This window comes from Diadema antillarum, unplaced genomic scaffold (genome assembly GCF_040938485.1).
Source record: "Diadema antillarum isolate AM-2024a unplaced genomic scaffold, OU_Dant_1.0 seq00000121_RagTag, whole genome shotgun sequence".
Lineage (NCBI taxonomy): Eukaryota > Metazoa > Echinodermata > Echinoidea > Diadematoida > Diadematidae > Diadema > Diadema antillarum.
In genome coordinates this window covers 452,501-466,508 of record NW_027271201.1, presented here as the reverse complement: position 1 = coordinate 466,508, position 14,008 = coordinate 452,501, and positions in this window count along the sequence as shown.

The following is a 14,008-nucleotide window of genomic DNA, read 5'->3' as shown; positions in this document are numbered from 1 at the left end:
TGAGGAATTTAAAAGGAATTCCTTGATTTTTTTTCAGCACTGATTTGTCAGTCAAGTAGCAAATGATGTCATTATTATTTTGTTTTGATTTTGTACATCGTAGGCATTTGTGGGCTTCTTAAGTGAAAGTATAAAGAGATTGAAAGAAAAGGTAGGTCAAAAATTGTAAGTTCGTGGAGTGAAAGAATCCCTACATAAAGAGTGTTTTTCTTACTAGTTTATTTCAAAGAAGAAAATAAATCGAAAGGATATGCTAGCATTTCGTTGATTTCAGAGTATGAAGTATTTCCTTGAAAATGCTGTAATGCCTTGTCCATTTCCAAGCACTGAATGACTTAGGAAAATATTAGTAATACCTGTTTGTAGGTTTTGATGAAACATTGTAGAGAACCTTTGAGTTTTTCTCATCCTCGTGTTACACAGTGATCATCCATTTTGTGGGGGAAATTAAAAAGATCTGTAATTCTGATGATTTGAAAGAAAAAAAAAGCAGCCCAAGGTTTCAGTCCCAAATACCTGAGTAAATACTGTGTAACAGTTTTGCCATTCGCTTCAATGAAGTAATACTAATAATTTTAAAAAAAAATAATGAAACAGATACCATGGTCACTCTTGGAACATATCGAAGTTGTTATAAGCCAATTAGGGCTTACTCCGTAAGCAGAGTGTCCTGTGTTGAATATACTCCAATTTGTGTGCATGCACATCATAAGCAATGAAGTGCAGGTGTAATTGCATGCATACTTCGTGATTTTGTTTTAAAGTGTATGGGACGATTTTAATATGAGAATGATGTACTGCTGTGAGTGTTTATCATTGCCACTCAATTCGTGCCAGAGTAACATTGATATGGAAGCAGATGACCAGCCCATGCTTTCACGCCTGTTCTCTCTTGAACCTTATTTTGCAAGTTCACATCGCTCTTCTCCCCCCCCCCCCCCAAAAAAAAAAGGCACACAGTGATGAGAAAACACACTCATCATGCGCTAACCCCTTTACACTTCCTTCTACACAAAACACATTTTCATATGCTGCATGTAGGCTTCACTCATTTGAAATTAGTGCAATAGTAACATTGTCGGCCAGTGTGCAATATAGCCTTGTGTAGGACCTACTCGGTCAATTCTGCCTGTTTTAGAGAATCAGTGCGTAGGATTTCAAAATAAAGAGTTCATCTGACACTTGATTTCTTGCAATGAATATGTTAAAAAGACTCACGTCTTATTAAACTCGAGTGTGTCGAATTCGAAATGAAAAAAAAAACAAATGTATGGAAGTAAAGCACATGTGTCTCTGGAATGCAGTAGATTTTAAGTGGATTGTGAAGTTTAAACTGTTTGCCTGTTATTATGAGTCCGAGTTTGAAGTCCCTGCCCAGCGACTTCACCCCTGGGCCCTTAATCCGAGTGTCCATCTGGTCCCGGTCCGTTATTCTGGTCTCAGTCCGTTAATCCGAACTTAAAAATTAGGTTCATTGTTCTGAAGGGTAATTCCGAAGCACACAAATTTTGTTTTCCTTGATACTCGTTAATCCAAAAAAATTGTGCTCGTTGATCCAAACATTTGTGGCGTTATCCCGGAGGTTCGTTATTTCGAAAATGAAAAAGGGTTCGTTATTCTGAAGGTTTGATAATCCGAAAAGGAAAAAAAAAAAAAAGAAGAAGAAGATTCTTGTCCGCAGATTCGTTAATCCGAAATGAAAGAAATGTGCGTCCAAACGATCTTTACATATATTTCGCTTTTATATTAACGAACCTTCAGAATAACGAGCCTTATCTAATTTTCAGAATTTGGAACCTTCGGAAGGGCGACCTTGGGATAAACAAACTGTAACCTCGAATATAGGGAACTATCTTTGCTTAGGGCACGTGATCGACAGAGCGGGAACTTCTCGAGGAGCAGCATATATAACACTACTGAAGGTAATGATAGATAAAGCTATTGTACCAAATACTTTAATAATGTTGATATTATTGTCTTTGTTGCCTTTGTTGTCTTTCGTGTCATTCAATCACTACTGTACTGTTAGCCAGCATGTGATCTTTATCATCCGAAATCATTATTCCTCACGTCAGTATTTTTCTGAGTCTGTTCAACTTATACATTGCCCTAGCCCTTTTTAACTTCGTATACGATATGCTAACCCGCAAATGTGTGAAGTCTAATATGCGAAGATTATTGCAATTTCTTGTGTATTTCTGTGTATAACAAATATGTTGAGGACTGTGCTTTTATGCAATGTTGTTTGTAAGAGTAGAAGTTGATGAATGGTCGCATTGATATATGCGTATGATTGCTAAAAGTTGAAATACCTGTTGTCATGTAATAAAAAGGTATCAACGATAAAAGGACCAGAAGCTAAAACTGTGTTTATGCGTTTAAGTTTTTTGTGTCGTTGGGATATAAATGGCCTTAGACTGAAAGCGGTTGTATTGCCTTGTAGTGTGCATAATGTAATTGTATTGTAAGTGCAGAAGTATAGATCATTATAAAATGATTTAGATACAGAGACATTGGAGAGGCAAAACAGAATTCATGAAACCCTAATGAATATTACTTGGAATTACATGGGCTCACTTTTAAGAAAATAAGTAAATAAAATGGCGCTTAGTCCGTTTTGGAATCAAACCTCATATGGTGAATGTGTTATGGCAAAATAGACAAACTCTATGTTTGCGGATGAGCGTGACGAGTGGAGCAAGAGATTTTCTCAGTCGCAATAATAAAGTGGAAATTTCAGTCCATTTTCCCACTTGCATAAATGATATGGACTTTTGTTTTGAATACGTTACTAATGAGGTATCACTGGAAATGTCTTACTTTGCTCTATGTGATGATGGAATGGCTTTTAAAAAAGTTTAAAAATGACGCTAAGCCTATTTTGCAATTAAACTTTATAAGGTGAATGTGTTACGACGAAATAGATACATGTACAACTCTTTGTTTGCTAGTGAGCGAGGCGAGCGAGCGAAGAAGAGATTTTCTTTCTCGCAAGAAAAAGCGGTCGTTTCAGTCCCTTTTCGCACATGATATGGACTGCAATACAACCGTTCTGGCGCCCTAATACACATAATACATAATACTAATATAGAATACATGTACATACGTGTATATCGCGTCAGAGAGAAAACATAAAATGTTCATCTGATTGTGATTTCTCGCCTTGAATACGAACAAACTAGAAAAGGGGTAACATAGTTTCTCTCCCGTTAGCAGATTTACAAGGTTTTTTCACAATAGGAGAACTATTTTTGAATGTCTTTCTCAATTGTATACATATATGCATATATATATATATATATAAACATATATATATATATATATATATATATGACTGAATAAAAGGGAGACTCAAGATCGAGAGCAACGTCCGCCTCAGTCTAATTTCTTTCAGTATATATGCAACCAACAATGAGGCACCGCGCACGTTTGGGAAGGGAACCATCTCTCGCACTATATATAAATCTATATATATATATGTGTATATATATATATATATATATATATATATATATATATATATATATATACCTAATAATAATGACGATGATGATGATGAGTATTATCATTATTATTATTATGTCTTATTTACCCGGGATAGCCTCTTTAATGTTGTCACTGCTCTACCAGAGGGCCCTACTATCAGTGGCGTACCGTGGGTCAAGACATTGGGGGGGGGGGGGGGGGGGGGGGGGGGGCACCCACCGAACTCAAACATATGTTTTAGTTCGGTGGGGGCACCTCGTGGAAAAGTTATTTTGAGGGTGTGTATGCTTGTGCGTGCGTGCGTGTGTATGTGTGTGTGCGCGTGTGTGCGCGCGCTGTGCTGGCCCTACTATCAGTGGCGTACAGTGGGTCAAGACATTGGGGGGGGGGGGCACCTCGTGGAAAAGTTATTTTGAGAGTGTGTATGCTTGTGCGTGCGTGCGTGTGTATGTGTGTGCGCGTGTGTGCGCGCGCTGTCAGTCTGCAAACTTAATGGGGACTACAATACATAACGGAATGTGATACATTCCACAGCGCAGTCTTCTTCTTCTTCTTCTGATTAAGTCTGCCTCCTTCAATAGACTGAAGATTCTTGCAGACTGGTGCTATTTGCATTATAATACAATTTATTTACAGATATTTACAAGCACATAGAAAATTTGACGAAAATACTAGCCACTGTGATCAACCGTTAGACGGTTTCGAAATGATCCCACAGATGGCGCTGAAACAATTTCTGACGACAGGGAATTCCAGTTCCTTACAGTTCTTGGGAAGAACGAATGGCGATGCGATTCAGTTCTCGAATATGGTACCTGATAGGAGTGAGGTTGCGAGGCTCTCGTTAACTGAGTAGCCTGTTTGATGATATAGTCCTGTGCTGAAAGAGGAGTGAGATTATTGTGTATTTTGTACATCATAATTAGCCTGTCATTTATATTTTCTCTGCGCTGTTCCAGAGTGGTCCAATTAAGTTCTTGTAGCATTTTGGTGACACTCGAGGTGTTATGGTAGCGATTTAAAGTGAATCGCGCAGCTCTTCTCTGGACCATTTCCACTTGGTGGATTAGGTTCTTGGTAGATGGGTCCCAAACTGTGGAAGCATACTCAACAATTGGTCGAACCAATGTTTTGTAAGCGGTGGCTTTAACATCAGAAGATTTTATGCGAAGATTGCGTTTTAGAAATGCAAGCACGTTATTGGCTTTATTGACAGTATTGTTGATGTGTTGGGTCCACTTCAAATCAGAAGTGATGGTTACACCCAAGTACTTCACGGATTCAACAGATTCAAGAGGGGCGTTATTTAGATGATACACGTGTTGCACCTTACTTCTTTTCTGGATATTGTCAAAACCTTACACTTATCTGTGTTCAAATCCATCATCCATTTTTTCGCCCAGTCACCAAGTTTGTTTAGGTCCTCTTGAAGATTTTGCGTATGATGTTGATTGTCGATGGTCATGTAAGAAATTGCATCATCGGCAAAAAGGCGAACCTTTGACGCGAGACCATCAGGCAAGTCATTGATGTAAAGTAGAAAGAGGCAAGGCACAAGAACCGACCCCTGAGGCACTCCAGATCCTACCGCTACTGAAGAAGATTTAATACCATCCAAAACGACCCTCTGACTTCTTCCATTGAGAAAACTTTGAATCCATTTCAGATTTTTCCCCCTGATACTGTAGTAGTCCAGTTTACGTAAAAGCCGCTCATGTCCAACCTTGTCAAAAGCTTTTGAAAAATCCATGACTATAACATCCGTTTGACGTCCTGCGTCCAAATTCCTATGTAAATCGCTTGTGAAACCAAGTAATTGTTGTTCACATGACATGTTCTTACGGAAGCCATATTGCAGGGGGAAAATGATGTTATTTTCGTCCCCGTGCTTCATAATTTTGCTGGCTAAAACGTGCTCCATTAGTTTACAGCAAATACATGTCAGCGAAATGGGGCGGTAGTTTACAGGAGTAGATCGATTACCTTTCTTGTAGACTGGTACAACATTTGCTTCACGCCAATCATTTGGTATTTCACTTAATTCATATGACAACCGGAATATATTGCAAAGAATTGGAGCCAGAATTTTTGCCAGCTGCTTCAAGACTCGTGGAGTTATACCATCCGGTCCAGGGGCCTTACATGTCTTCAAACCACAAAGCAACTTCTCTATACCCTTTGATGTAAACAAAATATCCTCCATTTCTTCAAAGTCTGAGGTTTCCGGTAGTAAGTCATTCGGTATGGTAGTAAGTATGGTATGGTAGTATAAGTCATTCAGTCACTGATCAACATTGTAAGTTTTCCTTACATGGATTATGGAATGACGATGTGAAACGACAAATTTACTGGCAGCAACATCAAGAGAATTGCATAACAATTAAATGCGAGCGAGCGGAGCGAGCGAGCCTGAAAATTGTGACATTTACACTCCCCAAACTGCCGTTTGTTATATATTTTTTTTTTTTTGCTTTGGAATTTAAGGGGGGCGCAGCTGCTGGTAATTACTGGCAGCAACATCAGGAGAAAGGCATAACGATTAAATGCGAGCGAGCGGAGCGAGCGACTTTGAAAATTGTGACATTTTACAGTCCCAAAAACTGCCGTTTGTAAGCTATATTTTTTCGCTTTGGAAATTAAGGGGGGGGGGGACGTCCACCGGGCGCAACTGCTGGCAATTACTGACAGCAACATCAAGAGAATGGCATAACGATTAAATGCGAGCGAGCGAAGCGAGCGAGCTTGAAATTTTGACATTTGACAGTTGGAAAAAGTGCCGTTTGTAGCTATATTTTTTCGCTTTGGAAATTAAGGGGGGGGGGGCGTTCACCGGGCGCAACTGCTGACAATTACAGGCAGCGACATTAGGAGAATGGCATAACGATTAAATGCGAGCGAGCGAAGCGAGCGAGCTTGAAAATTTTGACATTTTACAGTCCAAACACTGCCGTTTGTAGCAATATTTTTTCGCTTTGGAAATTAAGGGGGGGGGGGGGCGCACCGGGCGCAGCTGCTGGCAATTATTACTGGCAGTAACATCAGGAGAATGGCATAACGATTAAATATAAGGAGCGAGCGGAGCGAGCTTGAAAATTTTGACATTTTACACTTACAGTCCAAAAACTGCCGTTTGTAGCTATACTTTTTCGCTTCGGAAATTAAGGGGGGCGCATCGGGAACAACTGCTGGCAATTACTGGCAGCAACATCAGGAAAATGGCATAACGATGAAATGCGAGCGAGCGGAGCGAGCGAGCGAGTTTGAAAATTTTGACATCTTACAGTCCAAAAACTGCCGTTTGTAGCGATATTTTTTTCGCTTTGGAAATTAGAGGGGTGAAAATTTTGACATTTTACACTTACAGTCCAAAAACTGCCGTTTAATTTGTAGCTACACTTTTTCGCTTTGGAAATGAAGGGGAGGGGGGGGGGGGGGCGCACCGGGCGCAGCTACTGGCAATTATTACTGGCAGTAACATCAGGAGAATGGCATAACGATTAAATATAAGGAGCGAGCGGAGCAAGCTTGAAAATTTTGACATTTTACACTTACAGTCCCAAAACTGCCGTTTGTAGCTATACTTTTTCGCTTCGGAAATTAAGGGGGGCGCATCGGGAACAACTGCTGGCAATTACTGGCAGCAACATCAGGAAAATGGCATAACGATGAAATGCGAGCGAGCGGAGCGAGCGAGCGAGTTTGAAAATTTTGACATCTTACAGTCCAAAAACTGCCGTTTGTAGCGATATTTTTTTCGCTTTGGAAATTAGAGGGGTGGGGGGAGCCCGGTGCGCCCCCCCCCCCCCCCCCCCCGATCCGCCACTGGTAGTCAAGGGTGTCGGTTTATGTTCATGAATGGGGGAGGTATGACCAGCGAGGGGGCGTCGAAGTGACCAAGCGGGGGAAGGATGTCCAAAATCTGCACTTTAGAGCATCCCCTATCAATTGTTTGTGTTTGTGTGTGTGTGTGTTTTATATGCATGGAAAAGTTAGGAAATAGCCCAGGACAAGTCTTATTATTGGCAATGCAAGACATGTGTGTGTGTGTGTTTTATATGCATGGAAAAGTTAGGAAATAGCCCAGGTCAAGTCTTATTATTGGCAATGCAAGACATTTCAATAGGCCCTATAGACTAGTATGTAAAGTAACACTGCAAAATCAATGATATAGCTTTGATATAACGAAGCGTAAGGTACAAAGGTATACATTCTACATCACATTGCGCAACATTCAGCGACTCTTTTTGCCGTTCGGATGTTCTGAGTACACTGCGCACATCCTGGTTATATTCAGAATGCCAACCAGGAATCACGCTGAATCACAATATTTTGTCGGCTCCAGGCTTTTTGAACAATGTTTCACACTATGTTATACCCCTTTTATCGTGGTTAAAAGAAATGTTAGAAAAAATATCTGATTTCATGATCACTCTTTCATGTCGATTTCAAAAGCAGTTTACTAGCCCTTGAATTACCATTTTGGTAATTTTATTTTTTTATTATTTTATTCTTTTTTTACCAGCGGAGTGGAAGGGGGCACGTGCCCCCCCCCCCCCCCCCCCCCCGTAGTTACGCCACTGCCTACTATTATTAATACCCGAGCGTTGCCAGGTACCCATTTACACACATGGGTCGAGAGGGACACAGTGGGTAAAAGCATCTTGTTCAAGTACGTAAGCACTGGGCAGGATTCGAACTCGGGTCCTCCGATGGGGAGTCGGGAGTCTATAAAGGGGTATCTTACTGAGCGGCGAACGTTTGCGAACATAGCGAATTTGGGATTTCGCCAAGGTTCGTAAAGGGTTGCAGAAGGTTCGTTAACAGTTGCAATAAAGTTCGTAAACGGTTTTTATTGTCGCAAGCAGTTTTTCTTGTCGCAAAGAAATTTTGAACACGTTCAAAATTTCTTTGCGAATTTGTATTTTTGCTAACAATTGCTAACATTCGCAAAACACTCGTAAGAATTCGCAAACGCTCGAATTACGGTGTCGCTAACATTTTTATTTGATTCGCCACTGCTAGCGAACAAAAAAAACATATGGTTCCTATATAAAAGCTCCTGAAACAGGCAAGGTTCCACTCTAAGAAAGTTCATGAAGCTCTTGAGATCTCTATCATGTATAATTCCTGCAAAAGCTTTTCATATTGAACAACGTCTGCCCTCTGCAACAACCACTCTCTGACCCAAACAGTCTTTCTTTTCTTCTTCCTTTCTTGTTTTTCTTCATCTTCTTTCTCTTAAGCTGCACGATAGCTGTTGCAGCAGCCAGGTAAAGCAGCTCTCCTAAGGATTGCAGCACGTTGAGCCTCTTCTTGACGGAAATTCGTTTCTATACTCTGGAAATCAATATTGAACGTTGGTCACAAGAGATCTGAATGCAGTGGAAGGTCATAGTACGTTCGTTATATGGGTCTGACTGTACATAATCGCCTGGTACTTTTCCACTTCAGATCCCAGAACATTCGCAAATTGTCGCAAGGGATTTGCAAACAGTTGCTAATATTTGCAAAACTGTCGCTGACATTTGCAAAACTGTTGCTAACATTTGCTTACAGTCGCTAATAGTCGCCACCCGTGTTTCGCACACACTTTCGCAAACATTCGCTCAAGTGTTGCTAATTGTCGCTAAACATCGCTAAAAGTCGCTAAAGGGATAGTACAGTATTGGTGGAGATCAGAATTGGGCTTTTGACTTTTTGCAAGATACCAAGAAAATACTTACAAAATAGTACAGAGCATACCATTTTAAGAGGAATTCAAAGTTAATTTGATGAAAATCGGGTTTGGAATGACTGAAACATCCAAAAACAAAGTAAAACAAAGCAATCGTTATAAACTGTGGGTCTCACACTTTACTAGAATCGCTCTGTTTGGATATCTCAGCCATTTCAAAACCAATTTTCATCAAATAAACGTTGAATTCCTCATGGAATTACATGCTCTTTCATATTTCATAAGAGGTTTCTCATTATCTCACCAAAAAATGTTAGAAACCTGAAATTAGGTCTCAACCAAAACTATACGATCCCTCTAAACTGTCGCTAATGGCAGAAGTGAACCTTGATTTATATTGATTATAGGGTCTTCATACATGGATTGAATCTCGAGGAGTTTTAAGGTACTATACTGTCTATAGTAACTTTTTTTGTTGCTTTTTCTTCTTTAGGCTTTCTATCTTCACGTCTTGATAGGGTCTCCTCAACAGGTGTTTTTTATATTAGTGTAGTAGTGACCAAGAGCGCGAAGGAAACATACGAGGTATAAGGTGTCGAAGATCATGAGTAAACATGACGTAATTGAGTGAGATACAAAAGGATGGTCAAAGTACAGCAAATTTTAATTTCACCTGGTGCCCCGTTTTAACAAAACTTTCTAGCCAGAGTTGCCGCGACAAATGCCAGGGTAACCTGTTTTCGCCCTGCCTGTTAAAACAGTCTCCACAAAATGTTGCTTGGACTTTATTGCGGTAACTTTGCCCAATTCTACCCTATAGCCAGCTAGGGCAATTACCCCGATATTACCCCGACGACCTGTCTGTTAAAACGCTCTCGCGGTAATATTCCTATGATGCACGTAACACTCTGAATTATCCAATTGTCCAAACAGAATGACAAACCGTTCGTCGATTACCAGTATGTGTATTGATTGTAACCACACCCCTTTCTTGCATGAATGGGTATAGGTTGTTATGGAAACCTACCCGGAGGTTTTTGGTTTGTGTCTGTACCCCTCGCTCTCCAGGCTCCAGCTCCTTCGGTTTTATTGCCCGCACGTGCGAAGGCGAGGACTTAAATTGTTCTTCGGACGTTGTCCCGATGTTGTCGGGGTAAGATTTGTTAAAATAAACAGGGCTTTATGCATCCAATCACTGCTAACATTCATATCGCGTGGCATGATTTAACTCTGTCAAGTTGCTATAATAATGAGCGACTGTAAACCCAAAGATATGACTATTAGCCCTCTTCCAAACCTAATGGTGACTTACGCATTATCATCAGGTTACAAAAGCAACGCAGTTGTTACCACGGATACAGGCTACGGTGATGAGGAAAGGCATATGGACATTAAACAAATGCCCGTCCAAACACACAAAATCAGCTCCACACACAAACAAACATTAAAGTTAGGGACGATCCTGTGCGTAATAGGGAAGTCGTACAACTGCAGCATACGGGCCACAAGGTGGCTCGTAATATACAGCGACGATGATGGGATTCATAAGCAAAAGCTCAGTATACTGCCGTGCAAAGAGCATCTTTTACTGATCTGAGCGCGTTTAATGGTATCAGTAGATGTTCTGTACTGGACAATTAGCATGCTCCTGAAAGGTTTGCTTCCACTATGGATCCTGTAAGTGCATCTGAATTCAGTGATTCTGTGATTACAGATGAGCCTTTCAATACATCCAGTGCGTTCCCCGCGCTTGATGGACAGATGGTATTCGGCATTATTTGGGGTTCCATGACCGTCCTGGCTGTCCTGAGCAACCTGCTGGTTCTGGTGGTGTTCCTCAACCACGCCAAGTGGCGGACCCACTCCAACTCCTTCCTTGCCTGTCTGGCCTTCACCGACTTCCTCGGCAGCATCACCTGCATGCCACAGGTGATGTGCCAGCTGCTCCACGATCGGGTGCACTTCAAAACCAGCCACAAACTGTTCATGTGGCATGAGCTTCTCAGCCATGTCTTCTTGCAGATATCCTGGCTGACCGTGGTGATGTTAACTATCGACCGATACCAGGCCGTGTTCAAGCCCATTCGTCATCGCTTACGACGCAGCCCGTGGACTGTCTTCGCTCAGGTGGTCGCCATCTACGTTTTGTCGGCGATCGTGTGGCCTACCTTCGTGCTGTCGTATTGTGACATCCATCATAAGCACAGCCTCCTTAATCAGGACTTGGGTATGAAGAACTGGTGGTCCCCGTACGCCGATAGTGTTACTTCCGTTGTTATTGTGACGACAGTTCTCATCTGGTTTCCACTGGCCATCACCACCGTGCTCAATGTAATCATATACAAGCGCATAAAACAACGTGGACACATCAACTTTGCAGGAGAGGGTGGGGATCAACAGCAACTTGTCAACGTCAAAAGCTGTTGTTGCATTTTTCACAGAGTAAGTCAGCCGACAGAAGACGTTGAGGTGCACCATGGGACACCGATCGAACGTAGCCAGATACTTCCGATAACTTCAATATCATCAACTGTAACCAGTACTGAACTGTCGATTTCTTATCAGTATAACGGTGCAAGTGGTCCGATGGGAGCCAGTACTAGTGGGGAATCTCGATCTGCTCCTTCGAACCCACAAACCACCTGTGGCGGCGGTGTAATGGGGTTAACGTCTGCGATCTTGTGTCGGGGTGACCAGAACAAGGTACTCAATAACGCACTGACTAACGTAAACTCTCCTGAAGTCTGTAGCTTTGAAATGACCAACGTTTCAGCCGTGGACGTGGATCGATGGAACCAACATATTACATCTGGCAGCAAAGTAGCAGGGCGAGGTGTCCGCCTCAATGACTCACCTAGAGACTCTGCTGATGTGCACGAAGACACTGAATCGGAAGAGCGTAGAAAGGACCAGTTGTCGAATGTAACGACTGAATCCCCCTCTGCTTCCGATGGCGACAGGCGAGCAAGTAGGACGTCGACGATGCGGAGAACGCTTTGGCCAGACTCTCTTCCCGCCTTCAACACCTTCTTTCTAACCTTCCTCAGTCTGACTATATCTGGTCTCCCCTGGGCACTCATTTCGTTACAGCTCGTCCTCGATCCGGACAGCGTATCGGAAAACCTGTATCGGGTACGTCTTGTGGTTTTGACACGTTCCTTCTTATAAATAGGGCCTATATATGGTTTATGTAGCTACAGATTTTAGGTATTGCGTTTTAACCTCTTCTGTTCCAGGGACATTTGACAGTGTAGTTAATGTTATGGGGTTTTCTGTGTCAACCGGCGCTAAAAAGGTACAAAAAGAGTTGAAAACTGGCGAATAAACGATTAATCGTTCCTATGATACTCGCATAATACACGCGCAATTTCTTACTAGTCGAAATTGACAGGTTGCATTTAAATCTAGTCTGTTGAAAGTAACGACTAAGCACAGAGGATCTGACTAGTGCCGAGAAAGAGTTTAGAGCCTCACAACAAATGAATGAGAATTACCAGAAATCCACAAGCTGGGGTTTGGGTTTACGTTATTGAAACATTGTTAAAAGATTTTGAATTTGCTAAAAGCTGATTTTCAGCAAGGCCATCAAATAGGTATACAACAATCAAAGTAAACAAACAATTAATGGATGTGGACAACACTGCGTCAAAAAAATCATAAATATATGTGCATAATATGCAATCTACAGTAAAAACATAAAACATTCGAACGGAACAAATGAAGCTTATTACAAAACAAAAATACAAGCAAAATCTCAATAAGTTTGTCTTGGGCTAATGGGCTCCACTTTAAAAGCACTAGTTGTTTCAAACGGGTCCCGGCTTTGATTTGATTATATGTATGCGCCTGTATGAGCATTGTTTTTGCTTTTACATGTATAAATAATCTACTTCTTCTTGTTTCTGTGCCGAGTTGATTGAATTGAGTTGAGCTTGAAGTGAGTGGTATTACATTGCTTTTGAGTAAAGTCGAGTGCATATATATGCTGATCAAAATTAAGTCGTAGGCGCAAATTATAATCAGTGTAATAATCATTAAAATTGTATGCAGGGAGAACTCACCGGTTTCTGGTATTCTCTGGTTACCTCTGTATGCAGGCTTCAGTGTTCATGCTGTACACAAGACATGTGGCCCACCCTTTCTGCTATGCCGTGACGGACCGCTACTTCCGAAGAGCGATCTGCAATATTCTCTGTCTACCTTGTCTCTGGGCAAAGCGACTGGCTAGCAGTAAAACGCCAACTTAATTTGGAAAACAAACAAACAGACAAACAAAAATGGACATTTCAACGCGGAACGTGAGAGCCTTAAATCGCTGTTTCGTCACGAGATTCAGCGAAAGTTTGACTTGCTGAGCTACACAACGTCGGCGAGTGTACTGTATGCTTTTATTTCCTGTCATTTTATTTTGTATTTGAAGTTTATGAGCGCCAAATCACTCTACTACATGTATATTATTATATGGGTTTTCCCTTTCTTTTTTCTGTCTCTTGGTCAATGAAGTACATAAGTGATGAATGGCATAGTTATACAGTAAAGCTCTTCATATAATGTTTTAAACGACTTTTAAGGTATTACTCTAATCAAATCAATGATGTATTCGCAGCTTATCTACGGCGTTTTTTTATACCGTGCTTTCGCATTATCTGCCGATCTGGAATGCCTCTCCAGCAACTAATAATGTACAATGATCCTCACCTTTATTAGCGCAGCAAGCAGCGATATGGCACACTGTCTTGCTTGTGAGGTAATAAATAAGCAACAGAAATCGAACATTTAAACCACAGATCCAATGCCAAGGCAATTGTGATTGTAGACAACAAAGTGGAGGAGCGAAATGTCTTTTCG